General features: G+C 36.9%; 3 long non-coding RNA genes across 6 annotated transcripts; 2 read left to right on the top strand and 1 right to left on the bottom strand.

Annotated features, from left to right (window-relative positions):
* Nucleotides 1–14,049: 14,049 nt before the first annotated feature.
* Nucleotides 14,050–14,969, top strand: LOC145739949 (uncharacterized). The gene is made up of 2 exons (XR_014181293.1): nucleotides 14,050–14,654; nucleotides 14,720–14,969. It is a non-coding gene; the product is annotated as an uncharacterized LOC145739949 (long non-coding RNA).
* Nucleotides 14,970–15,514: 545 nt separating this feature from the next.
* LOC145739943 (uncharacterized) lies at nucleotides 15,515–24,709 on the bottom strand. 3 transcript variants are annotated; one of them, XR_014181285.1, is made up of 5 exons: nucleotides 24,042–24,709; nucleotides 16,333–16,439; nucleotides 15,950–16,301; nucleotides 15,792–15,867; nucleotides 15,515–15,728 (listed from the first exon to the last, which is right to left on the bottom strand). It is a non-coding gene; the product is annotated as an uncharacterized LOC145739943 (long non-coding RNA). The 3 variants fall into 3 exon arrangements; XR_014181284.1 differs by having other exon boundaries at nucleotides 15,950–16,286; nucleotides 16,339–16,439; nucleotides 24,042–24,635; XR_014181286.1 differs by lacking the exon at nucleotides 24,042–24,709 and adding an exon at nucleotides 17,018–17,154 and having other exon boundaries at nucleotides 15,950–16,286; nucleotides 16,339–16,439.
* Nucleotides 24,710–24,751: 42 nt separating this feature from the next.
* LOC145739944 (uncharacterized) lies at nucleotides 24,752–27,257 on the top strand. 2 transcript variants are annotated; one of them, XR_014181288.1, is made up of 3 exons: nucleotides 24,752–25,327; nucleotides 25,390–26,871; nucleotides 26,942–27,257. It is a non-coding gene; the product is annotated as an uncharacterized LOC145739944 (long non-coding RNA). The 2 variants fall into 2 exon arrangements; XR_014181287.1 differs by having other exon boundaries at nucleotides 26,928–27,257.

Genomic DNA, 27,257 nt, shown 5'->3' with positions numbered 1-27,257 from the left:
CGTTCCAAAGATTAATGGATCGTTTCAAATCAGGACTGACTGATGTAGCTCTCTTAGTCTACCTTGACGATTTAATTGTTTTATCGTCTAGTTTTTCAGAGCATCTCAGTGACCTACGACAAGTATTCGCAAGACTCAACTTATTCAAATTGAAATTGAACCGAGCTAAATGTCATTTATGCCTTGAGTCAGTCAAGTACCTTGGACATATTTTATCACCAGAAGGTATTCACCCTGATAATGCGAAGGTAGCCGCCATAATGGACATGCCGGCACCCACGAACGTGAAGCAGTTGCTCAGTTTCCTACAAACCTGCTCATGGTTTCGACGCTTCATTGAAGGGTTTGCGCAAGTTGCCAAACCCCTTACCTCGTTGACCAAGAAGAATGCTAAATGGGAATGGAAAACACCGCAAGTCAAGGCCTTTGAAAAGCTTAAGTTACTGCTAAGCAGTGCTCCAATACTCCGACAAGCTGATCCACGCCTTCCTTACACACTTAGGACCGATGCTAGTAGTTATGCATTGGGGGCATGTTTACTCCAGGGGGAGGGTGAAGATGAGCGCCCCGTTGAATACGCTTCTAGACTCCTTACCCCAGCTGAGCAGAACTACAGCACTACCGAGCGCGAAGCTCTAGCTGTGGTATGGTCCGTCCAGAAATTCCGAGGTTACATTGAGAACTCAACTGTCAATGTTCAAAGTGATCACCAACCATTAAAATGGTTGCTCTCCTTGAAAACCCCAACCGGACGCCTAGCCCGATGGGCACTGAGCTTACAAGCTCAAGATTTACGGATTGACTACATCAGCGGCAAGAAAAATGTCATTGCCGATACCTTATCAAGACCGCCTCGAGAAGTGGCAGAAGCAACCACCAATTTAGTTAGTGTAGAACTACCCACTATGTCTGCCAAAGATATAAGGGAACAACAAATGGCTGACCCTGACACTAGGAAAATTATTGTCGGATTAGAAGACACCCCTAATGGAATCGACTTTAAGAAATGGGCAGACCGAGGCTACCTAATGTCAAATGGTGTCCTATACCGATATAACCCCGACATAGACGAAGAGGAGCCCCAATTAGTAATAGCTGCCTCTGGAATTCCCGAAGTGTTGCACGAGTATCATGACACACCCACTGCAGGTCATTATGGAATAGAAAGAACCTATCAGCGGATAGCCCGAAGATTCTATTGGCCTGGAATGAGAAAAGCCATAACCGAACATGTTGGCCGATGCATTGAGTGTCAACGCTTCAAGGCCACTAATTTGAAACCTGCAGGTTTACTTCAAACTCCTATTCAATCACAGAGATTTGAAGTGATCGCAATCGACTTGTTTGGTCCTCTTCCAGAGACGCCAACAGGACAACGATGGATTTTTATTATTGAGGACACTACGAGTAGATGGACCGAGATCTTCCCTTTAAAGACCGCGACAGCTGAAGCATGTGCCCGTTGCTTAATCGACGAAATCGTACTACGATATGGTGTTCCCCGTAAGGTCATAAGCGATAATGGAGTGCAGTTTGTGACGGCTGTTATGCAACAAGTCGCACACGTATTAGGATTCAAGCAGTGCCTAACACCGGTTTATCATCCCGAATCAAACCCGGTCGAGCGCAAAAACAGAGATATGAAGTCCCAACTAGCCATACTGACGTCTACTGACCACACTGTCTGGGACGAGAAAATACCATCAATCCGATTTGCTATGAACACAGCGAAGTGTGAATCGACAGGATATAGCCCCGCTTATCTCACCTTTGGTCGAGAGCTACGCTCACCCGATGATGTCCACCGTGACTTACGAGCAATCATACAAAATGACAATTTCGTGCCACAAGTCACCCCCTACCTCTTGACTATGCAAACCGCTCTCCAAGAAGCCCGAGAGTCACATGAAAAGAACCAGGATCGACGAACTAACCTGAAGAATGAAGGCAGACGAGACAGTGCTTTCAATGTTGGTGAAAAGGTTTTGATAGACAGTCATATTTTATCAAACGCTAGTAAGCAGTTTACCTCAAAGTTTGCTCCGAGACGAGATGGTCCTTACCGTATCCACAAGATAGTGTCTCCTACCACTTATATCGTGACACCCATGGATCAACCAGACCAACCTGTTGGAAAATACCATGTCTCTGCATTGACACGATACAAGGAACCGACGAGTGAAGGAATAGTCCCAATGCTGCCAATAAGAAAGAGAGGACGCCTTCCAGGTCGTGACAAGCAACAAGCCGAGACTGAAGCCCGAACTGTGACAGAATCCATGAACCCGAACGAAGACCCAATAGGTGAAACTGGTGATGAAGTTCCCGTATCACCACGATCCGAAGATGATACCAACCAGACACCGCCATCAACCGAAGGACGAGCCCAACGCAAGCCAGTGAAGAAGAAGTGCTTGTGTTGTGCCTAAAATTTAGTGTAGTGTTGTCCCAGTTGCGAGGACGCTTTACGTGGGCCAAAGGGGGAGACTGTAACAACCCATCAGTATATGAACTGAACGTTCCCCCCTTTGACAGTTGACAAATGAGAGACTATGTCATGCGTCAACCAAAAAATATAATAAGCAAGTCATGAAACTGTTGTTATACATATATATAAGTTTTGTTCTTTTACCACCCTAAAAACAGGCTACTATTGCACCAATTAGCAAATAAAGTTCCGTTCTAAGGTGAAACCTGTGTACTTCTTTCGGTGTATGAATCCACAACAAACTGATGCAAAATCTAGCATTACACTATTATTATTTTTTGCTACGACGCACTGTTTCCCAGTAAAAAAAATAAAAACCGTCTTAATGCGTGCCTAAAATTAAATGCTGTTTTAATTTAAAGTGTCAAATTATTAAAACTTAGTTCAAAGGCGGCTGAAATCTTTTGTTTTTGTTTCTGTCTGTTGATAAGGAATAACCTGTAGTTAGTTAAAATTAAATTTAAGTTATTTTTTATTTTGTTTTTTTTTTCAGTAAAACTTTGACACCCTGTATCTTCGTTATTGTTCATATTTCGAAAAAGCGTCAAACGAAAAAAAAAACTTATTTTGTGAAGCCCTATTCGCAGGTGAAAGGAAAGCACCAACTTTGGAATCACCCTGTATAAATCAAAGTGACAGTACATGACAACGTTTCCTATTAGACTGGATGATAAAATCCACAACGTGCTTTTTTTGTTAAAATTGTTCAATTCATATGATTGATATGCGAGAAACAAAGATGTAAAAAAATGACGTCATTCTCAAACGGTAAAATTTCAACTATAATAGCTTTTGACTCGAAATTGGCACATTTCGACCACACGTGTCGGATATTGCTAGGCGAGCTTTCCATTATGGATGCCTTTTCCATTTTTCCTTTACAAATCAGTGATTTTCAGCATTCAGCGTCATCTATACGTGGCTGCTCGAACTTGTACATCAACCACTGGTTTGAAGAGAGTACCTAGAAAGGCAATGCTATGCCCTTTTCATTTTTTCCTTTACATATCAGTGATTTTCAGCATTCAGCGTCATCTATACGTGGCTGCTCGAACTTGTACATCAACCACTGGTTTGAAGAGAGTACCTAGAAAGGCAATGCTATGCCCTTTCCATTTTTCCTTTACAACTCAGTGGTTTTGTGGCGGTCGCTATGCCTTTCCCTGACCACCTGGAGCCAACCTTGTCCACCGGTAGTTCCACGGCATCACAGACTTTAATTCAGTGACGTATTCAGCAACCGTTTGGCAATTGTTATTGTTGACTGTCACTTAGAGACTTGAGCGTTTAGCAATTAGCCGCAAAGCTCTAATTACACTTCGTTTCCGTTTATACGTTTATTTTATTAAAAGTATTGTTGCATTTCTGCCTCCTTTTATTTGTGGACATTAATACCCACAAATTGGTGACTCCGACGTGATTGTGGAGGCATTAGGATCAACTGAGGAGCGACATACTGTGAAGACACCAGGAAGTCTACTACTTCTTTTCTTTTTTTGTCATTTGTCTATTTTCTAGTCTACAAAAAGTCATATCATTGCATTTAAATTTTTTGAGAAAATCCATTATTTTGGTTATAATATCAAATAACGCCCTCTATCGGCGGCCGTTTAGGTCACAACTGTCATTATCAGAAGAAACCTAAAAGCCCAAGAAATGCTCTTTTCAATGATACCAAATTTATCCAAATGTATTAAAGACGTTTTGAAGTTACAGGCATTTATATAAAACAACATTCAAATACCCCCCACCACTTTATTTCGAAAGATAGAGAAAAATGTTTTTTTCAAAAAATGTTCGACTTTAAGTTAACATTAAAACGCAAATACTTTTTTGTTACATTCATTGGGGAAAATCACAAGAAACGTAACTTTATGTAATTCAAGATGGCGCAAACGCCCTCTGGTAGCCATCTTGGAAACTTGAAAATAATTTCCAGCATTTTCCCTTGCCTACTTAACCTATAAATTTTTTTACCGTAACTCTCTACGATCATTAGTTTCGGAGGTACAGCCGCTTACCTCGCTTATTTGCCCACCCTGTACAATCAACCACTGAATTGAAAAGAGTACCTAGAAAGGCAATGCTATGCCCTTTCCATTTTTTCCTTTACATATCAGTGATTTTCAGTGTTCAGCGCCATCTATACGTGGCTGCTTGAACTTGTACAATCAACCACTGAATTGAAGAGAGTACCTAGAAAGGCAATGCTCTGCCCTTTCCATTTTTCCTTTACAAATCAGTGATTTTCAATGTTCAGCGCCATCTATACGTGGCTGATTGAACTTGTACAATCAACCACTGAATTGAGGAGAGTACCTAGAAAGGCAATGCTATGCCCTTTCCATTTTTCCTTTACAACTCAGTGGTTTTGTGGCGGTCGCTATGCCTTTCCCTGACCACCTGGAGCCAACCTTGTCCACCGGTAGTTCCACGGCATCACAGACTTTAATTCAGTGACGTATTCAGCAACCGTTTGGCAATTGTTATTGTTGACTGTCACTTAGAGACTTGAGCGTTTAGCAATTAGCCGCAAAGCTCTAATTACACTTCGTTTCCGTTTATACGTTTATTTTATTAAAAGTATTGTTGCATTTCTGCCTCCTTTTATTTGTGGACATTAATACCCACAAATTGGTGACTCCGACGTGATTGTGGAGGCATTAGGATCAACTGAGGAGCGACATACTGTGAAGACACCAGGAAGTCTACTCCCAGGATTAAAAAAATGAACGGAGACTTCGCCGCCAGTAACATCAAAATCCCGCCATTTTGGAGAGACGAACCAGATATCTGGTTTCTTCAGATAGAGGCTTCGTTCTCAATCGCAAAGATTACTAAGGATGAAATTAAGTACCATTTTTTAATTGCTAACCTAGATACCAGTGTTCTTCCTTTCATAGCGGACATTTTGCGAAATCCACCTAACACTCACAAGTACGAGGCCGTTAAAAATAGAATTCTAGCTTCATTTGGACAATCTAACGAAGTCAAAATTCGACTGCTGCTCAAAGGTCAACTTTTGGGGATCAGAAACCATCGCACTTTTTGCAGCATTTGAAGAACTTGGCTGGTAACGTCTGTTCTAATGATAAAACTGGACAGGACAGTCTAAACGACGGATGTCGATAATTAGCATGCGTTTTTAGTTCTTTTCAACCCCTCAGACGGTGAAGCATTCTATGAGATGTCCTTAAAATTGTCCAGGGACATCCCTTACATCGATTTAGCACTGTCAAGTTGTGGCACTCGGACTTAGAAAGTGTCCAGGACAGTCTAAACGACGGATGTCAATAATTAGCATGCGTTTTTAGTTCTTTTCAACCCCTCAGACGGTGAAGCATTCTATGAGATGTCCTTAGAATTATCTAGGGACATCCCTTACATCGATTTAGTACTATCAAGTTGTGGCACTCAAACTTAAAAATTGTCCAGGATGGTCTAAGGTCTAAGCGATGAATTACGATAATTGCGTTTAGTTTTTTTTTCAACATCGCAGACCCTGTTGCAATTTATGAGTGTGAGACATTTTTAGGAATGTCCATTAACCAGAAATGTCCGATGGAAGCATTAACCTCAAAAAAATTGTAAACAACTCGCTTCCTTATAAATAAAGATGTATTCGGGCTTGTTGATATCATAGTAGGCCTTTCGCCCGCCTGTTCTGACCGAGACGGTTTTATGGCTGACGGTTTATGGATAACTTCACACAAACCATTGCACACGCTTTTTCCAGAGTAGATGAAATCAACATGCCGGTGATCATCTCCACAGAAGATCTTGCTCAGGAGCAAGCCACTGATTCAGAGCTTCCTCACATCTTGAATTCTTCAAGATCGTCATTGAAGTTGCAACGTTTGCAACTTGATGATTCAGAAAACCTCATCTTCTGCGATACATCAACTCCTGAGATCCGTCCTTATGTTCCCGTTTCACTCAGGAAAAAGGTTTTTGAAAACACACACAACTTATCACATCCAAGTGGTCGGGCAACACGTAAATTAATACAAAAACACTTAGTTTGGCCAAGTATGAACAAGGATATTGCTGAATGGGCAAGAACTTGTCTACCTTGTCAAAAAAGTAAAGTACACAAGCACACCAAAAAGTACCTAGAAAGGCAATGCTATGCCCTTTCCATTTTTTCCTTTACATATCAGTGATTTTCAGTGTTCAGCGCCATCTATACGTGGCTGCTTGAACTTGTACAATCAACCACTGAATTGAAGAGAGTACCTAGAAAGGCAATGCTATGCCCTTTCCATTTTTTCCTTTACATATCAGTGATTTTCAGTGTTCAGCGCCATCTATACGTGGCTGCTTGAACTTGTACAATCAACTACTGAATTGAAGAGAGTACCTAGAAAGGCAAGCTCTGCCCTTTCCATTTTTCCTATACAAATCAGTGATTTTCAGTGTTCAGCGCCATCTATACGTGGCTGATTGAACTTGTACAATCAACCACTGAATTGATGAGAGTACCTAGAAAGGCAATGCTATGCCCTTTCCATTTTTCCTTTACAACTCAGTGGTTTTCAGTGTTCAGCGCCATCTATACGTGGTTGATTGAACTTTTACAATCAACCACTGAATTGAGGATAGTACCTAGAAAGGCAATGCTATTCCCTTTCCATTTTTCCTTTACAAGTCAGTGGTTTTCAGTGTTCAGCGCCATCTATACGTGGCTGCTTGAACTTGTACAATCAACCACTGAATTGAAGAGTGTCGTTACATGAACGCCCTTGCCCCTGTAGCGCCACTGGTGGGTCCTCCTGGATTGCCCCAAGAATGGTCAGGTTCAAAGCCCCAAGGGTACCTTCAAGACCTAGGACATTCCAGTCCCTTACGTCTATTTCAGTTCAGTCCTGAACTACGAATTTTCCATAACGAATACAAAAAATTATAAAAATTGAAAGGGATGCCTGTCGGTTTTTTCTATTTTACAAATTTTAGCTACCGACAAACTAAACAAAACTTCACTTAGGGCTTTTCGATTCAAGCCAAATCTGTCGGCTCCGGGCAAGAATTTCGTTGCAGCAGGATATGGGCCCAAAACAACAATCGAAACCATCTCCCACGGGTGTTGAGGAACTAATTGATGAATTGAATTACTTTAAGAAGACATATTTCTTATTTAGTATTAGAATTAAGGAAAATGTGTACCTAACATTATTTGTTTGTGTGTCTCCATGTCCTGCTGCACCCAAGCCATGTTGCCCTGCACGGTCACACCTCCACAGTGACAAAGGGAAAGTCGCCCTCATTTTAATTTGTTAAATGTTGCACTTGTGAGTGTCCACCGCGGTTTTTTGTTGTGTGGCGTCCCTTTCGTGTTCATTTGGTCTCCTCAGATAGACATGCAGTTTTTACATCATTCAACTTCTTCGGGTTTTGATTAAGTTTTTTCCCCCTTAAAGAATAAAAAACGTAGCTAGTAACTTCACTTTTTGACATCAACACTGGGTTTTGATTAAGTTTTTTTTCCCCTTCGAGAATAAAAAACGGAGCAACCTGTCACCTCTGTACCAGAACTGGGTTTTTGATCAAGGTTTTTTCCCCCGTGCAGAATAAAAAACCACCTTGGTACATTTGGGTTCAACTGTCCCCCCTTTTAGAATGACAGTCAGCAGACTAGTGATCTAGTTAAGCCTCTGAAGATGGGTGTCTGAATACACCCGAAACATGTTAGGCAATTAACAACCTTTTTAATAAATATTTGTGGAGATCGACTCTGAGTTTTGATTTCACTTACATTATTTGTTTAGTTTTTAGTTAATCTTAGTGTTAACCTAGTGATTAGTCATGATTATAGAAATCTTGTCGAGTCAGGTTTTTTTGTCAAGTTATAGTCAGAAAGTCAGAAGTCAAGCTATAAAGTCTTCTGTTCAAAGACTGTTACTGCTAAGTCTGTCCATTTGATGCCTTTTGTCTGTCCAAATCTTACTCAATAAACCAAACTTATTGTATTTTGAATTCCACTTTAATTCAACCCTTGCAGCCACAAAGAACACGCAGTATAAGCTTCAACAGAAGCTTCAACAGGTTATGGGCCCAGAGATCTTTGCCGGCTGCTTGTTCCAGTAAGAAATAATGTCACGAATAACATAAATTGCACTAAGTTCCGTTACCTAGTCGGGCCCCGGTCTCCCCTAGTGCACTGTCTGAATCAGCAAGACCGGCAAATTGGGGTCAATCAGCGTCTCAAGCCATCGACGATTACCGAACTCTGGGGTCATCCCCAGAGGGAGGTCACGAGCGACAGTCCGAACTTTCTAGTGCCCGGACGGCTCGTTACACTTGGACGGCTTGGCGACACTTCAGAAGGGCTTACGCACCTACCACTAGACGTACACACCCACACACCCCCTCTTGGTCAGTGTTCACTGCCTAATAAAGAAGACATACTTAAGCTACGATCTTGTTTCTCTTCCTACGCCACCCCCCTAAACGTGACATGGTGGAGGCGCCCCGTTCCATCCCCGTCTATTAATCTTCATATTGATAGACACACCCTCGCCAATTGAAGCCAATTAAGTCACGGGAAAAAGATGAAGGAATAACAGAGAAGAAAGAAGAGAGGCAAAGACCAGAAGAGAGACAAAGAGAGAGAAAGAAAGAGAGATCAGGAAGACGACACAACAATGCCCACCCCAGAAGAATCAAGCGAGTTTTGAAGGACCAGCCTGCAGGTCCGCAGTTGCTTGAACTGAGTAGGGCAATATCAAGAACGGCCTGTAGGTTGCCCTAAACATTTTAGTGTATAGGATCACATATTAGTTTGTATAGTATTGGGTAAGATAAAACTAAATTTTTTGATGACTAGGTTTCGTAAAATAAGTGTATGTATAGTTAATGAAATAACAATTTTTTCTAGACCAGTGACGCCATTCCCGACCTAGGTACTTTGCTGAGGTAGCAAAATCGCGCAAGTATCAGGTGTTTTGTTTATAATAAGGTCAGATGCTAATACATGTTATGTCTGTTTATGTTATTGGAGTCGGGCTTGTTCGCTAATTAATTGTTGACTTTAGGGGCCACCTAATTACCTCGTTGCGTCCATCGACAAATTGACCTGATTATAGAAGCGAGAAGAAGAGGAGCAAGCCTAGGAGAAACCAGCATCTTCGGATGGGTTCCGCACCGTCGGTTCTACAGCCGCGTGCACCCAGAGTCCCTTAAATGACGGGCTGAAGAAGGTTCTCCAGATGGGCTTAGAAATGATGTATAGTAGTCCAAAGCAACGTGTGCTAAAAAGAGAGCACGCAATGGACCAAAGATGTCGAAGCTAAGCGATGGATTTCCGCTTAGACAATGTAGTGCCGAGAGAAGGTACTAGAAGATGGTGCCCGATGCAGGGGACAATTTACGCTTAAATGAGAAGGCAAGAAGATGGACGCAACAACAAGGTTGAAAGGTGACCCAACGAAAGGAATAAGTGTTTTTTGGGTATGCAAACATGGCAACGTTTAAAAATCGAGATGTAGTTAAGATATTTGTTCAATAAAGTTTTTCCACCCCTTTTCTAGAAGATAAGTAACATGTGTTAGTTTAAGAAGTAATATTTGATGATAGGTTGGTTTAAATAAAGTACTCCCCCACCTGCATTAGAAAATAAGAATAGAAAATAAGTGAGTTGATTTTGTAAACATGGACTTTTAGTGTTCGGGGCGAACACTTGTTGGAAGGGGGAGATGTCACGAATAACATAAATTGCACTAAGTTCCGTTACCTAGTCGGGCCCCGGTCTCCCCTAGTGCACTGTCTGAATCAGCAAGACCGGCAAATTGGGGTCAATCAGCGTCTCAAGCCATCGACGATTACCGAACTCTGGGGTCATCCCCAGAGGGAGGTCACGAGCGACAGTCCGAACTTTCTAGTGCCCGGACGGCTCGTTACACTTGGACGGCTTGGCGACACTTCAGAAGGGCTTACGCACCTACCACTAGACGTACACACCCACACACCCCCTCTTGGTCAGTGTTCACTGCCTAATAAAGAAGACATACTTAAGCTACGATCTTGTTTCTCTTCCTACGCCACCCCCCTAAACGTGACAATAACAAGGAAAGCCAGAGAAGAAGGACAGGAAGTTGGAAGGAGTCTGAAATCACATGTTAGTGAAGTAAAGTCAGTGCAAGGTCAGTAAATTTGCAAGCATTTAATCATGGATACAATCAAATCACAAATGGAAGTATTATCTGAGGAATGTAAACTATGTGCCTTTTCGGTTTAAACTAAATCTCACTTTAAAGTCGAAAGGTCTTTACTTGATTGCTACTGATGTAGAATTAAGGCCTTATGGTCCTGAAAACAATGAAGATGTAAAAGCATGGTTAAAGCAAGATCCAGAAGCACAAACTGTTATAGGTTTAAATGTTAGTAGTGGTATTGCTGTTAAAATAGAAAACTGTCATTCATCACAACAAATGTTAGATAAGTTGCATGCCTTGTATAGTAAAAAGTCAGAGCTTACTATTGAAGGGTTACAAAGACAAGTTTTTAGTTATCAATATGATGTCAGTAAGTCAGTAATTGAGAATTGTCTTGCAATTCAACAGTATGCTGAAGACCTAATAGCAGAAGGTGAAGATGTCAAAGAAAGCGGGATAATGTAACCGGTGCAGATAAAAATTTAAATACACTGTTTGAGCGTCTTAGGTTAGAGGATGATAGGTTAAGTGAATATAGCAATGTTACGGAATAATTTTCACAAAATGCTTTAGTCTCACATGCGACAAATGGCAAGTCAACAGTGAAGGGCAGATCGGATGGCTATACTAATGGTGAATGTTTCAAATGTGGTAAGGTGGGTCATCTCAACAAACAAAACAACCTTGTGCAAAATACTTAGAATTCTGTAAGAAAAATTACTCTTGTAATAATTGTCATCAAAAGGGTCATTTTGCCAAGGAATGTCACAGGCAATCACATAGAAGTAGTGAAGAACCAAGTAGAAATTCTAGTAGGAGTGATTCAAGTCGTCGTGCTCTAATTACTACCAGTTTGACTTCAGCAGATATGAGTGACATAAATTTAAAAGAACTGAGCTGCGAACTTTGGTATCAGGACTGTGCTGCTAGTCAACACATGACGTCACACATCAGAGAATGGTTGAAAGATGATCCCAAAATTGTAGTAATTGGTGATGCTACCAGACTTGAAGGAATAGGAGTTGGTGATGTTGATCTTGAAGCGTTTAATGGTAAGGAGTGGTATTAAAAGATGGTTTTGAAAAATGTTTTGCATCTGCCCAAAATGACCTTTAATCTTTTCTCAGTCACACAGTTATTGGATAAACATTATATTCAGTGTGCAGATCCAAATCCGTCTATATTCAAGACATTTGGTGGTAAAGACATTGTTGCAATTGCCCAAAGAGATGGAAGTTTATTTAAAATGATGTTTCGTCAGGAAAACATTTGTTTAATGTCTTTGTCTATCAAAACATGGCATGAAAGATTGGGTCACCAAAATATCAAGTATGTTAGAGATGTGCTGAAAAGAGATAAATTTTAATTTATTGATGACTGGAATGACTATGTGTGCCCTGGTTGTGTATATGGAAAACAAAGCCGTATTTCACATCCAATAAATAAAAAAATTGCAGAGAAGCCATTGGACTTAATTCACGTTGATCTGTGTGAAATGAACATGAAATCTTTGGGAGGAGTCATATGTAAAATATCCCATATGAGGAGAGGTGTTATCGAAAACTTATAGCGAATATTTCCCTCATGTGTTAAATGTCCCATATGAGCAGTGCATTTTCACCAGAATGACAGCGACAATTCCACTCATGTACAAAAAATGCCATATATACGTCATCAAAACACGGTTTGCTATCGGCTAATAAGGAAGGAAGAGAGTTTGCTAGCGGATAAAAAAATCGGATAAATTTTGCTGTTGATTTCATCGTTTCCACGGATTTTCACTACACTTCTATTGTTGCAATGTCTCACCTTGAGATTTTTGCTGGCACTGTCAGTTTTGATGTTTGTTCGTTTTGTTTTGGTTATGGCTCGCTTCGGATAGAGTTCTACTGCAGAAAATCAAAAGAACCAGAAAAATGTATTTCTGCCAGTACAAGGAAGTCGCAGTCTTTTTATATTATTGATTATATTCATGGAATTGTCTTATCAAATACCATTCGAGCTCAGATTTTTAACAGGATAATTTTTCCGCGTGTTTTCTCATACTTTCTTTATGGTACAAAACTCGACCTGTTTGGCAAAATCACTCGAGCTACGCTCTCGTGATTTAGTTACAACAGCTCTCGTGCAGTTACACCAAAAAGAAAGTGTTCTAAGACAAGCACAAAAATTATCCGGCTAAATCTGAGCTCTTATGGTATTGCCCCCGATAACACAAATCGATAACACCACGCTACATGTTAAATCTCCCATATGAGAAGGGGTGTTATCGAAAATTACAGCAATAACACAAATTGATAATACCACGACGGTGACGACAGTCAATGATAACTATAGCAACTAGGTATGTAACTATCTGACCTGCATACATTTGACATCGAAGTGATTAATTGTGCTTAAAATGTCGAGCTTTGGGTGTTCTTCCCTTAGCCAAATTGAAGAAGTTGCAAGAGATAGTGAACCGAAAAACACAAGAAAAAGTAAGCAGTACATATGGCGTCAATTTATGTTTTTCACCGAGGAGAGAAACTACGTATTGAATGAGACTACCAGCATTTCCGAATTGGCAAATGTATTAGAGGATTGGGCTTTCAATATGAGAAAGCAAAATGAACCAGAATACAAAGAATATACCATCAAAACTATTTGGAACGTAACGGCAAAGATGCTTATGGAAAAGTACTATCAAGATTTTAACATCACCTTCAACCCATTTACCGATATTGCTTTCAAGTTGGCGCGTAACGCAAAAGGCGCATAACGAAAGCAATAAAGAAACAACAAGACCCCGAAAAAAGGAAGAGAAGCGCGGTTTTTTTAAGTTATGAAGCATTCAAGAAAATGATTATCACATGCAGTGAAGATGATCCCGATGGTCTCCAGAAAAAGGTGTTTTTTGTGTTATCTTTTGAATTAGCTTGGAGAGGAGGAGAAGGAGCAAGTTGTTTAGTAACTTTTTTTAAAGAAGAGCATTCTAATGAAGGTGTGATAACTGGCCGAATTGAATACAATCCCCTTTTTAGTAAGACAACTCAAGGGGGTGATAAACCATGTGCTTCTTCCAAATGGATCATTAAAAACACTTTAGACAATTTATATTGACTGTGTTTTTAATAACAATTGAAAATTTTAATTAAGGATTTTGTAATGTTTAAATTGTTACTTTAATTTATTTAATATATGTTGGGTTCCTTCGGTTTTTAATGATTTTCTTTATTCGGGAAATATTCCCCAAAATTACATTCGTGCCTTAAAAATGACCTGATAATTCTGCGTTCAAATTTGTTATCTTTGCAAACTGCATTCGGTCATTTTCATATTTTTGAAAATAAACTCATGCAGTTAAGGGATAACAAGTTTTCATGCAAAATTATCGGTAATTTTTATGCACTTGTGCAATTACCCCCGAATATTTCCCTCATGTGTTAAATGTCCCATATGAGCAGTGCATTTTCACCAGAATGACAGCGATAATTGCATTCTAAAGTGATAATTGCACTGTACGTATCTATAACGACTGCATTGTTGTAGAGCCTATTGCTAGTACACTAATTGTTGTCCATGCGCATTTTTTTGACTTTTTATAACCAAACAATGTCAAACGCGATGTCAACAAAAATTAATGAACGGTTTGGAACTTGCTCATTGAGCTTCATTGAGCAATCTATAGTTGCAGCAAAACCAAAACATTTTCTTTATTCGGGAAATATTCCCCAAAATTACATTCGTGCCTTAAAAATTACCTGATAATGCTTCGTTCAAACTTGTTATCTTTGCAAACTGCATTCGGTCATTTTCTTATTTTTTTCTAAATGAGCCCTCCACCTTCGGTGTCGTGCTCTTTCGCCAAAAAAATATGAAAATAAACTCATGCAGTTAAGAGATAACAAGTTTTCATGCAAAATTATCGGTAATTTTTATGCACTTGTGCAATTACCCCCGATAATCTGCAGGTTATTGAGGAATAGGGTTAAGTTTCCTTCTAATGCTGAGCAAAGAAACACCATTAAGGACAGGTAAGAGTTTCATTAATTTGCAGTTATTAACAGATGCATAAATAGTAAATTTTTATTTTGTTTAGGTTTCTTAGAGAGCATGGTATGGCTGAAATACTGGGCATTGTGGATGGTACCCATTACTAAGCCACATGAAAATGAACATGTATTTTGTAAAAGGCTATCTATATCTATATATATATATAGACTTAATTGTCAACTGTTATGTACTAACAAAGGTATAGATTTAATATTCACTTTTTAGAAACTTTTGATGATTTATAGATTTGTTATTCAGAATTAAAGATTTTAAATATAGTAGCAAGGTGGCCTGGTCATGATGCTTTTATTTGGAGAAACAGTATAGTGGCTCAAATTATGCGTGGAAATTTTGACAATAGCAAAATCATGGGTATGAATACATACATGCAACAGTAAAAATGTAGGATTGTTAATAATTATTGGTGATTATTTTCTGGGGATACAGGAACATAGGTTTAATGAGACATTTAAACGGTGTAGAAGTACTGTTGAAAGATGTATAGGGCTTTTAAACGGCAGATTTAGATGTTTGTTAAAAGATAGAGTACTTCACTACTCACCTCAAAAGGCTGCAAGAGTTATAATGGCATGATGTGTTCTGCACAACATTGCTATTCACTGTAGAGTGGAAAATCCACAACCACGATGAGACGAAATAGATGTGAGGCAAGGACCCATTCTTCCTCAAGGTGCAGCCGCAGTTCCAGATAATGTTTTGAGGCAATTAGGCCAGCAAATGCGTAGAGAATATATTGAAAGATATTTTGCATACATTTTGATTTTAAAAATATACCTATTTCTATTCTATTTGGTAAAAACATGTTAAATAAATACCCTGATTTAGAAATAGCTAATTACTTTTATTTTTTAACACATCAATGAGTTTCCTTAAAAGATTATTAGTATCCCAATGTATTTCATTTTGGGTATCCAGCCTGTTGAGAAGAACACCTTCTATATTAGTATTCAGTCAGGCATCTCTCAGACAGGCCAGCAAATGTTTGGAATGCCTGCTGGCTTGTGGTTGTTTTCCGTTTTCGCCCCCTTGCTTTGCTATAAATTAACAGCAAATAGTATAGTTGTGTTTAATTGGTGTTACACACTTTATACACTTACGAGTAGGAGTGGTTGAACCTTCATTGGAAGTTTCATCGTAGGAACCCGGCGTATGTGGTTCTGACATTACATCATCCTAAATCAAAACAGAAATATAAGAAAGGCATAAAACTTTGTTTCATAAAAATAAGATAAAAAAACTTATTTTCTATACTTACTTGGCTTATAACATCTTCTCCTCATGAAGAATCAACCCTTGATAGTGGCTGGCTGATGAAGGCCCAGCAATTACTTCATATGAAGTACTGCTTTCTAATGAAGGGCCTGCTACTTGTTTAGTCAAGGCTGTACTGGTTTATTCTTCACTGTCTAAAGCCTGGCCAGCAGTGACTTCCAGCCCATGGACAGCTTCTTGGGTGAAAAAGGCAACCATCTGCTCTTCAAAATCAGTCAACCGTCACGTCGGCTGCTTTGGGGACCTCCTCCTGTTCCTTGTTGGCTCCTTCTGATAGCTGCAGCCTTACTGTTCACTTTATGTTTCAAGTCTATACAGACCTAAATAAAATGTTACTTAAAACATATAAAAAATGAATACAATAACACTTACTCTTTGTCATTTGGCACTAGTTTTTTTAGACCCTCCAACAGAGTTTAACTCTGCAGTCAACACTTCCCACAAAGCAGCCCTCATTTTTTTTCCATCAGGACCTAACAAATCAGAATTGTTACTATAATGTTTTATACTTTTGTATTTAAAGGTAGAAACATGTTAAAAATATGAAACACATGTAAAAGTAAAAATATATTAATTATTTATACAGGGTAAATCAAATTCGACCCTCACCATTGGGATCTCAGAAACCATAAGAGATACGAGAAAGTTTAAATTGGGACAAAGTTGCGCAATTTAAAGCTCAACCAAATGCTGTTTTAAAAATTTCGATTTTCCGAGTACCTACTTCCGAAGAAGGCGGAAAAAAACTGAAAATTCGATTTTTTGTTTTTATTTTTTTCTAACCTTATTTGAAGAGATATCCCAAAACTAAAAGCATCTTCTCATTGCCACTTTTTCATAGCTATTCAATGATGGATTCAAATTTGCCACAAAATAATTTTTTTTGTTTTTTTCGGATATCTTCGTACTCGGAAAATCGAAATTTTAAACGGCATTTGGTTAAGCTTTACATTGCGCAACTTTGCCCCAATTTAAACTTTCTCGTATCTCTTATAGTTTCCGAGATCCCAATGGTGAGGGTCGAATTTGAATCACCCTGTATAGTATTTACATATCTAATAATTTGCTTTTCGCAAAGTCTGGATGTTCTTCCATGAAACTTATGATAACTTCTTTTTGTTCGGCAGTTACTTTTACTTCAGACATTTTCCACTTTTTCTTTTTGATTCAACACCAACGAACGACAATCACAAACAAACAAAGAACAAGGGCCACGCCACAAAGCTAAAGAAAGCGAAACGAGTACGTGCAAAAAATTCAGAACGTGACCGACGTGTCCATAACAAAGAAAAACACCTTCGCCCTTCTAACAAAGGTGGCTATTTTTGTTGATCTTGTTTAGACAGACGGGTGCGATTGATGGTGTCGTCATTGGCCCTGCCAAACCCGTCTCATAAAGGTGGCGTGAATAGTTGATGCCCACTTTAACGTCGATTGGACACAGCTCGTTTTAAGTCAAAGACATTAATACAGTGCGTTTTTTTTAACGCGCAACATAGGATTTTACGTGTTAAATTTTTAAGCACATGTCAGACCATGTTATTTTGGAACTACGAGTATAAAACTTGACGGGTGACTGTTTCGTACCCTGAAGCTTAAGTAAGTTTACCAATTCGGCCTAAAAAGAGATTAAAAACTTGCAAAAAATCATCTTTTTTCGAAAAGATTTTATCTTCCTATCCTCCCTGTATGTATGATAGGTACTTGTTGTTTTTGATACTGGCACGTCAGGTAGCAGGTAAAATTTGGCGTAAAAAGTAAAACAGGGTGATCAAAATGCGAATATTAACTTTCTATCAAGAAAGTTAAGAACAAAAGAAGTATTTTTATAAATTAATTGTTCAAAGTGACCTCCGTATGAAGCCAAACAGTATCCCAAACAATCATAAAATGCCCTTTTGACGTTCAAAAGATGTCGGGTCGTGATGCAGTGAAAATGTGTCACTCTACCTGCTACCTGCCCTGCCAGTATCAAAAACAACAATGCATATAGGGAGTAAGAAACAATAATATCTGTTCGAAAAAAAATTATGATTTTTTGCCAGTTTTTAATTACTTTTTAGACTAAATTGGTAAATTTACTCAAGCTTCAGGGTACTAAAAACACACCCGTCAAGTTTTAGACCTGTAGTTCCAAAATAACATGGTCTAACATGGGCTTAAAAATTTAACATGTAAAATCCTATGTTGCGCGTTAAAAAAAACGCACTGTATATACTAACGCATACCAGGTGTCCAAGAGCACCCTGGACATAGGAGATGGGTGTGACATGGGAAAACGGTTTTGATTTTTTTGCGCCTGTATGGTTGATTTGATTGAAAAATCGTAATAATGAAAGTTGTAGTACCTATCACGGACTAGTTTTCTGTATTTTCTTCAAAACTCTAACTTGAGCCATTTCGTCGTAAAACACGAAAAGAAATGCAGTGGTCGAGCAACGGATAAACAGGTCATTGTTGCTGATACGGTTGCTCGACAACCGCTTATACAGTGCAGGTAAAAAGTTTAAATTTTCGCATTTTTGTTCGTGTTTTACGACGAAAGAGCTCAAATTACAGATCTGAAAAAAATACAGAAAACTAGTCCGTGATAGTCAAAACAACCGTACAGGCGAAAAAAAATCAAAACCGTTTTCCCATGTTAATCTCCTATGTCCAGGGTGCTCTTGGACACCTGGTATAGACCTGCCCCTATTCTATCAAAGTTTGTGCCAAGATGATACGTCACATTATAAACGGCATTTAACACATCTTTTACCCCACTAAAATTTGAGCCCATTATGTAGGCAATGTTGCCCGCTTGTGCAACTACGCTGACAAGTAATACACAGTGTTAAGAAACGAAAAGAAAGACGAAATTAGTCTATGGCGAAAGTCTTACGGTAAAAACTTTCGTGTGTATTTTTTCAACACATTTGTTCGTCATATTAATATACAGGGTGTCTCTAAAAGGCCTGTACAAAATCCTATGACATATTCCTGACATCAAAATAAGCCGATTTGAAGCAACTTACCTTAGTCCGAAATGGCTCCGTCTTTCGAGATACAGGGTGGTAAATATAATGTACATTTTGTAACGTATTACTTTCAAATCCGGAACCCAGAAGTTTTTTGAGATGCGAAACCCGAATTTGGACACATTTTTACTGCGGCCGATAGAGGGCGCATTACAGTGTAATTCTGATGGTTTTAAGTGACCGTAACTTTTTTCTCGGTGTAATTTTCTTATTTAAGGAAATGATGTTTTAAACATTTTAAAGCAAAAAAGGTACTCCTGCTAAGAACCGCTAATGTAAACCGTTATCGAGATAAGGTAAGTTGCTTCAAATCGGCTTATTTTGATGTCAGGAATATGTCATAGGATTTTGTACAGACCTTTTAGAGACACCCTGTATTTTAGATGTGGAGGCCCCAACGCAAATATTAAACCCTAAAATTTTCAAACATTTATCTATTGTAGTTTTCGAAATATTGTCCGCGGTAGTTCCCGGTAGGACACCCAGTATTATAAAAAAAATTGTCACACAATAATTGTTTCTAAATATCTACCATTCAAATTTAAACATAAATAAATTACCTAAAGAATTGAAGTATTGTAATTGCAATGATATCCGTTATAAGAGCGAGAAAGAATTATAAATTTTGTACTTTTCTTTTAAAAATTTTGACGCTGTCTAGCGGCAAAACTGTACCACTAACCAATCGACTTTAATACGTCAATAGAAAGCTCATTTTTCATTGGCTATCGATTAACGCATAAAACTCTACTAAAAATAACGCAATTAAGGAAGAAATTTGCCTGAAACACTTCCTCTATCCTAATGCGTTTTACGTTATGTTGGCCACTTAGTTCAAGCAAAAATCGACCCTAATTATTTTATTTCTATAGTTTTGCTACGGCCCTAGATTTGACAATCACTACGCTAAGTTTGTGTCAAATATTAACACCCTCTATCTCCATAATAAGATATCATTGGACCATGCTTTATATAGTAAACTAGTTATTTTTTGACGTTTAATTAAACCCTAAAGTATGACGGATTTATCGGGAAACACCCTGCATAATCCATATTTTAAGTAACTTGACAATACATAGTTTTCTTAAAAAAATAATAACGGATCATTGCAGTAGGTACAGAATGTTTTACTAACTTTGATAAAAAAATTTCAGCTGTAATTTTTGTTTTTAAAGATATCAAAATGAAACAATTATCACATTACATAGTTGACTAGTAAGTTTTTTTATAGGGTAAACTGCTGAGTAAAATTTTGTACATTAATTCCATGCCACTGATTCGTGCCACTAATTCCTTGTAATGCCCAGTAATTTTCAATAACACCTAACAATGCTAACTAATTTTCTGAATTACCACAAATGTAGAGTGTAAAAAAACGTCATTTAATTTAAAAAAAATTTAAAATAAAGAAATATGTGTGCAACAATTTAACGAGGTAGATATCAACTGCTGCTTATTTTAAATGGGACGCCCTGTATATTATTGCATTTTTTTATTCTACGTTAAATTCTAGACATATTTTCTGTATTAATGTCATATACCTAACTGCACCTGTTTCTAAGATATTTACCGTGAAATTTTATATGTATTCTCAGTGTCGCAAACGATTTTGGCTTTTGTCTTTTGTTGTGTTAAACAAGGTTTGTTTTAAGACTGGGGACAGAAAAATGTCAAAATTTATCACACAGGGTACACATAAGATGGGCTCAAAAAATCAGTTCTAAAAAGGGATGCAAAGTCTAGTTTTTCAAATTGAACACTCCTTATTCTTATACAGGGTGATTCCAAAGTTGGTGCTTTCCTTTCACCTGCGAATAGGGCACATTTTCGAAAAAAAATATTACCCTACTGGTTTTTTTTCAACATAAAATTTATTATTGAATTCCTTGTTGAATTCTAAAAATAAAACCACTTTTATTATTTTTTGCTACGACGCACCGTTTCCCAGTAAAAAAAATAAAAACCGTATTAATGCGTGCCTAAAATGAAATGCTGTTTTAATTTAAAGTGTCAAATTATTAAAACTTAGTTCAAACGCGGCTGAAATCTTTTGTTTTTGTTTATGTCTGTTATAAGGAATAACCTGTAGTTAGTTAAAATTAAATTTAAGTTATTTTTTATTTTGTTTTTTTCTTCAGTAAAACTTTGACACCCTGTATCATCGTCATTGTTCATATTTCGAAAAAGCGTCAGAGGAAAAAAAACCTTATTTTTTGAAGCCCTATTGGCAGGTGAAAGGAAAGCACCAGCTTTGGAATCACCCTGTATAACTTCTGATTCTCAGTTTAACAGTTTGGTAAGTTTGTATTTCGCCACTAATTTAAAAAAATTCTTTCTTTAAACTGATACATTGAACCACCCTGTCAACCCCACAACTGTCAAAACTCAAAATTACTGTAATTGAAAGTTAAAGTAGTAGCTATAAAATTCAGTCATTACTGTCTTTATTGTCAAATAACTCGTTAATTTGCAACACTTTGTAAAGAATTTTATATGTCAATGGATAGAAAATAATGTGTTGATAGCTTGCTTTGTTTGGTTCAGATTTTTTTTCAAATGGGCAGGTATGGCCCTGATATTTGGCACAAACCTAGCTCAGTGATTGTCAAGGATAGGGCCGTAGTCGCCCGATTAAAAAAAATCTCTCAAAGAAATTTGTGGTAACAGAAAAAGAAAAACATTTAGTTAGCTTTGGAGCCCTCTGGCAACCAAACAAAGCAAGCTATCAACACATTATTTTCTATCCATTGACAAATAAAATTCTTTACAAAATGTTGCAAATTAACGAGTTATTTGACAATAAAGACAGTAATGACTGAATTTGATAGCTACTCCTTTAACTTTCAATAACAGTAATTTTGAGTTGTGGGGTTGACAGGGTGGTTCAATGTATCAGTTTAAAGAAAGAATTTTTTAAATTACTGGCGAAATACAAACTTACCGAAACTTTTTAACAAAAAATCAGACAAAGTTATGTTATAAGAATAAAGAGTGTTCAATTTGAAAAACTAGACTTTGCATCCGTTTTGAAAACTGATTTTTTGAGCCCATTTTATGTGTACCCTGTCCCTGTATTATAAATTTTAACATTTTTCTGTCCCCATTCTTAGAACAAACCTTGTTTAACACAACAAAAGACAAAAGGCAAAAAAATGTATCCCAATATGTGTAAATCAAAACTGAACCACCCTGTCAAGCCCCCAACCACTCAAAATTACTGTTATTGAAAGTTAAAGTAGTAGCTATCAAATTCAGTTAATACTGTCTTTATTGTCAAATAACTTGTTAATTTGCAACACTTTGTAATTAATTTTATATGTCAATGCATAGAAAATAATGTGTTGATAGCTTGCTTTGTTTGGTTGCCAGAGGGCTCCAAAGCTGACTAAATGTTTTCCTTTTTCTGTTACCACAAATTACTTTCAGATATTTTTTTTAATCGGGCGACTACGGCCCTAGATTTGACAATCACTGAGCTAGGTTTGTGCCAAATATCAGGGCCGTACCTGCCCGCATGAAAAAAAATCAAACAAAAAAAAAAAAAAAACAGTCAAGGAAAACATTTAGTTAGCTTTGGAGCCCCTCTGGCAACCAAACAAAGCAAGCTATCAACACATTATTTTCTAACCATTGACATAACATAAAATTCTTTACAAAGTGTTGCAAATTAACGAGTTATTTGACAATAAAGACAGTAATGACTAAATTTGATAGCTACTACTTTAACTTTCAATAACAGTAATTTTGAGTTGTGGGGTTGACAGGGTGGTTCAATGTATCAGTTTAAAGAAAGAATTTTTTAAATTAGTGGCGAAATACAAACTTACCAAACTTTTCAACTGAAAATCAGAAGTTATATAAGAATAAGGAGTGTTCAATTTGAAAAACTAGACTTTGCATCCGTTTTTAGAACTGATTTTTTGAGCCCATTTTATGTGTACCCTGTATTATAAATTTTGACATTTTTCTGTCCCCATTCTTAGAACAAACCTTGTTTAACACAACAAAAGACAAAAGGCAAAAAAATGTATCCCAATATGTGTAAATCGAAATCGTTTGGACACTGAGAATACAGGGTGTTACAAATTCGATGCATTAGCATTGCTATCTAAGAAACTATAATTGATAGAGCCTTAGTTAAATGGAGGCAAAGTTGCGCATTTGAAAGCTAAATAATTTAGTAAAAAAAATTCAAATTTTTTGTATTACATCCTGAGATATCCGACAAAATTTCTACTTTATTTTTTTACCACTTTTTTATGCTCTTCAAGAAAATAGTTTAGTTTTCAGCTTCGACATTTCGTTTTTTAGATACCATCATCAACTTCAATTTTTCAAATACAAACCTGAACTTTTTATTTAGTTTTTTAGTAGCTACAGACATTCCAAAACTAATGATGTGTCACACTTGTCAAAAAAATACACCTAATGTTTTAGTGCTTGGTACTTTTTTTTAAATAAATTAAGCAATTGAAATTGATATGTTGTAATAATGAGTAGATAATTTAGTTGGATATAATTGAATAGTTAGGTTCATTGCTCCTTCGAAAAAAAGACAGTTTTTTATGGTACTTTTCATTAAAAAATGTTTTTGATTAATTATTTATTTTTCAGATACTCACATGTTTGACATCGAGATTGAGTTTTGATAGAGTTTTTTTTTTACTTTTAATCAAACCCTAACACTGTCATAAAATAACCCCCCCTAACCCCCCTAATCAAACCCTGATGCATTTATCCTGAAACAACCTGTATAATCTAGGGCAAATCCATTAAAAAAATGGTGTTAGGACTCTTTACTGTAACCTTGTAAGGCTTGTTCTAAGGTAGAATAATGGATAAAAAAGATACCTAACAGTATAAACAATAGTTATTTATGCAACAAGTGCAAAAAGTACATTTTTTTGCAAGTGAAAGTTGTTATACAAGACCATAGATGGAGTTTAACAACACATAAGTGCAAAAAATAACTTTTTGCACTAAAAATTATTAAAAAAAGTGAACCTACTTTTTTGCAGAATTTTATAAAAATAAATAAATAGATACTCAGATACTCACACTTCTTCTTCAAATAAATATTCATCATCTTGAATATCAGCTTCTAATTCAACCAGTTTGTCCTCTTTGCGTTTTTCCAAATACTTTCTTCTCGACTCAATCCTAAGATTTGGAATAATTTTGTCTCATTCTGCATGTTTCAATTGAAGTCTTTTTGCCGCCTCTTCATACGCTTTTTTCTCAGAGGCATGCACAATATTTCTCGTTTTAGCTTCATCACACTTCTTCAATCTCTCAGCAAATTCATCTCGTTCCTGAAGATCCTTTCTTCGAGCTTCCTCTTCACTATCCATGCTCGAGTCAGAATCAGACTCATATCTTCGGCGAGACTTCTTAGGTCTGCTGATTTTCGGTCAAACTTGAATTAATTGAATCCTAAAAACTTATTAACACTGATCAGGACCACTAGTAATAAAACCAGCACACTAGAGAATGCTGTTTTGCAGCTATTTATTTTGTTACTTATTATTGAAACTATACACGCTTTTTTTACAATTATAATCAGTCAATGTACAAATCTCACACCATCTTATACAAGAAGAAAGTTTACAATTTGAAATGCTAAGGTGCTGTTAACACCAAAACAAATTAAAATGAACATTTGTTTTTGTTAGGTTATGTATGTTGATGTGTTTTCTACTCCGCTTCTTTCTTTAAACAGTGGAACACACAAATACATTAGAGATTATATCAAAGAATAGGGATGTATATAGGACTAATAAGAAGAGACAGTAAGACAGAGTGAATAAAATTAGAGAGAGAAAGATTGAAGACTCCCGTTTAAAGGGACTCGACAACTCCCACCCCAGCATTCCAGCATCTCTATGAGCAGCAATGCCAATTCTCTCTTTATTTCGTGACTTCAATGTTCCTCTTAACAAATCCTTTGCAAATTACATATGTTAGATTATACTATATTTAAATAGAACTATATAAGTAGTTATCATTAGAAAAATTAAATAATATTACGGTATATCTAATCCTAAAATGCCTAAAACAACGACATGGCAATAAAACATCCATATGATTGATTGAATGATATTTGTGAGTTGGCAACATCGCGTAAATCTGGGTTTTTGTTTCTTAATTTGTTTATTTGTAGTAAAGAATAAAGTATGTAAAGAGACAAAGTAAGGTTAAATTTTCGGATTTTGTTAATTTTGTTTATAATGTAACAATATGCGATGCATATATAATAGCTGTAAGAACAACAATAAGAAATCTAGCTGTATTGGAGAAAAAACACAAAAAGTCAAATTTTTTCGATTGCCCAAAGATGAAACTAGGTAAGTGCATTATTACTTAGGCTACTAAAACTAAACAAAAGTAATATTTTTTATATTTACAGATGCACCCAATGGTTAGAAGCTTCAGGTCGTGGAGACCTTTTAAAACCAAATTTTGATTTCAGGCATAGTTATGAAACACTTAGAATTTGTAGTGATCATTTCGACAGTGATATGTATAACAATCCCTTTGAAAAAACAAAGTTGTTGTGCAGTGCTGTGCCTAAGACTTTCGTTTCATCCTCAGTCTCAACTAATTTATTTAGTAACCTGCAACATAGACTTGACCCAGAGCAGAATCAAGGAAGCAGTCTAAATCATATGGGTGTGTTGGAAGATATAATAACTTTTATTAGATGTAAAATAAAAAATAATTAATCGACAACGCTGTTTCACTGAATTAACTAACATGTTGACAACAGCGTTTGGGTCTCCGATTTAAAGAGCCAGGCGTTCAAGGTCATAGAAATGTTCGCCCAAAACATCAAAGAAATTATGCCGGCTGTCCGGTCTTATTACAGTATGTATAATGTCTCTAGTCTTTGATTATATACTGCTAGTTTTGTTCGAAAAAGGTGGCCGATAAAAAATATTGGTCAAAATTTTGGAGTGCGCATGAGCCGCGGTTATGTTGTCGTATCTTTCAAATTTTTCTGACATGTAATATTGTCCAGCACGTAACAACCTTAATAGATTTTATTATTAATTAAATGTTTTTTGTAATTTGTTAAGTTTTGTAATACAAACGATAATTAATACTAAACTATGAAAGTATAAATCCTGTAACCTTCAAGTTAGAATTGAACCACAATATTCAATGTAGGGAACAAACAGGGAACAATATTCAATAGGGAACCAACACAACTATTGGCAACACCGATAAAAAATATTGTTTTGACATAATATCAAATTTCATTTCATTGGTAGACACCGTAGCACGTGATGCACAGCACACTAGAATAATCGCATGCGCAGTATCAATATTCAATCAATCTCCAAATTCAAAACCTACCAGGGGCCACCTTTTTAAAGAATGGCTGATATAGGATATTTTCTGTATATAACTATAAAGTATTTGTAAGTGAAAGCAAAACTCAGAGTCGATCTCCACAAATATACCAGGTGTCCAAGAGCACCCTGGACATAGGAGATTAACATGGGAAAATGGTTTTGTTTTTTTTGCGCCTGTACGGTTCATTTAATGGAAAAACGCTTTAGATAAAAGTTGTAGAGCACATTTTCGGCTATCTACTTGTAATTTTTTCAATACCGTAGATTTGACCATTAAGACGAAAAACGGATCTAAAATTCGGAAATTTTAAATCTCCCGCCAAGCGGTCGTTAAGGAAAGTTTATATCCGGTCGTGCTACCAACCTTTCAAATTTTCAAAATCATAACAAATCGTTGTCAGTCATTCTGTAATCAAAACATTCAAAACAAGTTTATTTAGTAATAATTTTGAGTTACTACCCACATACGGCGAAGAAAATACAAATAAATCATGATAAAAATACTTTATCAGGAGCCACAGTCCAAAAATCTGGTAAGTTGCGTTCATAACCTCATTCAATGTCTCTACTAAACTTATTTACTTTGTAGCAAAATTCTTTAAGAAAACACTGGTTTTGCTTGCAAATATTTAATGAGGATGACCGAATTACCTATCTCAAGCCTCTTCATAACACTACCAAACGATTTAAAGTGATAAAAACAATGGACTAGGAAGGCCTGCAGATGTTTGAAGATAAGTTGCTTTACTATACAGCGACCACAAAAGAGGGTAAATACTTCCCTCAAAAGTGGTGCAATTTAGTGACCTATGTGACTGATAGTTTTATTGTATCCTTCTGTTTTGTAGTGTTATCAACACACCATAGTGTTTAAGTGGTTTTACATTTTATGATGTTAATAAAAAGCCATTTTTTATAA

This window comes from Ips typographus, unplaced genomic scaffold (assembly GCF_016097725.1).
Source record: "Ips typographus isolate SLU unplaced genomic scaffold, UJ_Ityp_2.0 IpsContig77, whole genome shotgun sequence".
Taxonomy (NCBI): Eukaryota; Metazoa; Arthropoda; class Insecta; order Coleoptera; family Curculionidae; genus Ips; species Ips typographus.
This window is presented reverse-complemented; position numbering and strand designations above follow the sequence as displayed.